Raw genomic sequence first — 2500 nt, 5'->3', positions numbered from 1 at the left:
TCTCTCAATCTACCTGTCTATCTATCCCTATCTTCCTCCAATCCTTCTCTCCTTCTTTCCCATTCTCTCTCCTCTTCCTCCCCCCTTCCTCTCCATTCTCCCTCTTCTTCCCTTCCCTCTTCCCTCACTCTCCTCTTCTTTCCCTCTTCCCCCTCTCTCTCCTCTTCCTTCCCTCTTCCCTCTCTCTCCTCCTCCTTCCCCTTCCCTCTCCATTCTCCCTCTTCTTCCCTTCCCTCTTCCCTCACTCTCCTCTTCCTTCCCTCTTCCTTCCCCTCTTCCTCTCTCTCCCCCCTCCCTCTACATTCTCCCTCTTCTTCCCTTCCCTCTTCCCTCACTCTCCTCTTCCTTCCCTCTTCCTTCCCCTCTTCCTCTCTCTCCCCCCTCCCTCTCCATTCTCCCTCTTCTTCCCTTCCCTCTTCCCTCACTCTCCTCTTCCTTCCCTCTTCCTTCCCCTCTTCCTCTCTCTCCCAACCCATTTCCCTTTCTCTCCTCTTCCTCCCCCCTCCCTCTCCATTTTCCCCCTTCTTCCCTTCCCTCTTCCCTCTCTCTCCTCTTCCTCCCCCCTTCCCTCCCTCCCTCTCCATCACCGCGCCATCCTTTCTATAAAACCTTCTTTTTCCAGCTCTCTGCACCTTACCGCTCTATTGACCCCTGCAATGACAAAAGTTAAAAATGCGCGCAAAGACAACAACAGAAACAACAACAGTGTATTGACAACATTAGGTATAGTGTATATTACTAACAATAATAGTAGTTGTAATAGTAGTCATTTTAGTAGTAATTATAATAATTATAATAATAATCATCATTATCATCATCATCGTCATTATCAGAATATCATCATCGTCATCATCATCATGATAATGATGACAATAATAAAGGTAAATGTTATACCACAAATTATCATAATCATAATGATCACCACTTTAGAAATTCTTTTCATATAACTACAATTCTATTCATAGCAATCGCAATTTTCAAAGATCGCAAAAAAGAGAAAAAGATGATAATAACGATGATAATAAAAGGACATAATGATAACAAAAAAAACGAAAAGGGAATTACGAGCAAACGAATCTTTTTCAATGGATTCAGTTCCGGTTTTCTTCCCATTGTGTCTCGCTGTACTCGCTCGAAGTCACGGTTAACCCTTTCCCTACACTACACCCCCTCCCCCCACTCCCTCCCCCCCACCGTCTGCTCCCCTCCACCCCCCTATACCAACCCTTTTCCTTCCTTTTGGCCCCCTACATTCCCCCTCCCTCCTCTTCCCTCCCCCTATCTCCTCTTCCTCCCCCTTCCTCCTCTTCCTCCCCCTCCCTCATCTTCCTCCCCCTATCTCCTCTTCCCTCCCCCTCCCTCCTCTTCCCTCCCCCTATCTCCTCTTCCCTACCCCTTTCTCCTCTTCCCTTCCCCTCCCTCCTCTTCCCTCTCCCCCCTCCTCTTCCCTCTCCCCCCTTCCTCCTACCCCTCTCTCCTCTTCCCTTCCCCTCCCTCCTCTTCCCACCCCCTCCCCCCTTTTCCCTCTCCCCCCTTCCCCCTACCCCATCTATTCTGTGTCCCGAAATTCCGTGACCTTTGACCCCTAGAGTTGCTCTTAACCTGGCCCTTTTTTTTTATACCTGTTCTATGCAAAGTTGCGATTTTTTTACTGGTGTAATTTCTGCTCCGTTTTAAGGTTTAAGGTTTTTGAGTTTTGAGATTATTTCTGGTATTACTGTGTCTGTCTGTGTGTCTACTGCCTCGCTTTCTCTCTCTTCTCATCTCTTCTCTTCTCTTCTCTTCTCTTCCCTCTCCTCTCTCCTCTCCTCTCCTCTCCTCTCCTCTCCTCTCCTCTCCTCTCCTCTCCACTCCCTCCCTCCCTCCCTCCCTCCCTCCCTCCCTCCCTCCCTCTTCTCTCTCTCTCTCTCTCTCTCTCTCTCTCTCTCTCTCTCTCTCTCTCTCTCTCTCTCTCTCTCTCTCTCTCTCTCTCTCTCTCTCTCTCTCATTCATTTGTATGTTATGACCACCACCATTAGTAATACCATGATCGCCATACCTTCAATTACTATAATCCATTAATTGTATCAAAACTCGCGGTGTTAATTCCATATTCGATTTAAAGGACCTTGTCAAAATTAATGCTAATTTGCCTTCCGAAGCAAAAAAATAGCTTCCCCTGACACAAGCAAATTTCCCGTTTTCTGTGCTCTCTTTGGGGTAGGAGGAAGAGGAGGAGAGGTAGGGATGGATAAAGACGAGGAGAAGAAGGAGGAGGAGGAGGAGGAGAGGAGGAGGAGGAGGAGGAGTGAGGAGGAGGAGGAGGAGGAGGAGAAGAAAGAAGGAGGAGAGGAGGGAGGAGGAGGAGAGGAGGAGGAGGAGGAGGAGAGAGAAGAGGAGGAGGAGGAGAAGGAGGAGGATAGTAGGAGGAGTGTAGTAGTAGGAGGAGGAGAGGAGGAGGAGGAGGAAGGAGGAGGAGGAGGAGGAGGAGGAGGAGAGGAGGAGAGGAGGAAGGAGAGGA

At 48.9% G+C, this 2500-nt stretch overlaps 1 protein-coding gene across 2 annotated transcripts in view; it reads left to right on the top strand.

Annotated features, from left to right (window-relative positions):
* The window catches only part of LOC125043891 (innexin inx2-like), a 53825-nt gene that overhangs the window by 13747 nt on the left and 37578 nt on the right, over window positions 1-2500 (top strand). The window lies entirely within an intron of this gene.

The sequence above is a fragment of the Penaeus chinensis genome, chromosome 34 (genome assembly GCF_019202785.1).
Source record: "Penaeus chinensis breed Huanghai No. 1 chromosome 34, ASM1920278v2, whole genome shotgun sequence".
NCBI lineage: Eukaryota > Metazoa > Arthropoda > Malacostraca > Decapoda > Penaeidae > Penaeus > Penaeus chinensis.
This window is presented reverse-complemented; position numbering and strand designations above follow the sequence as displayed.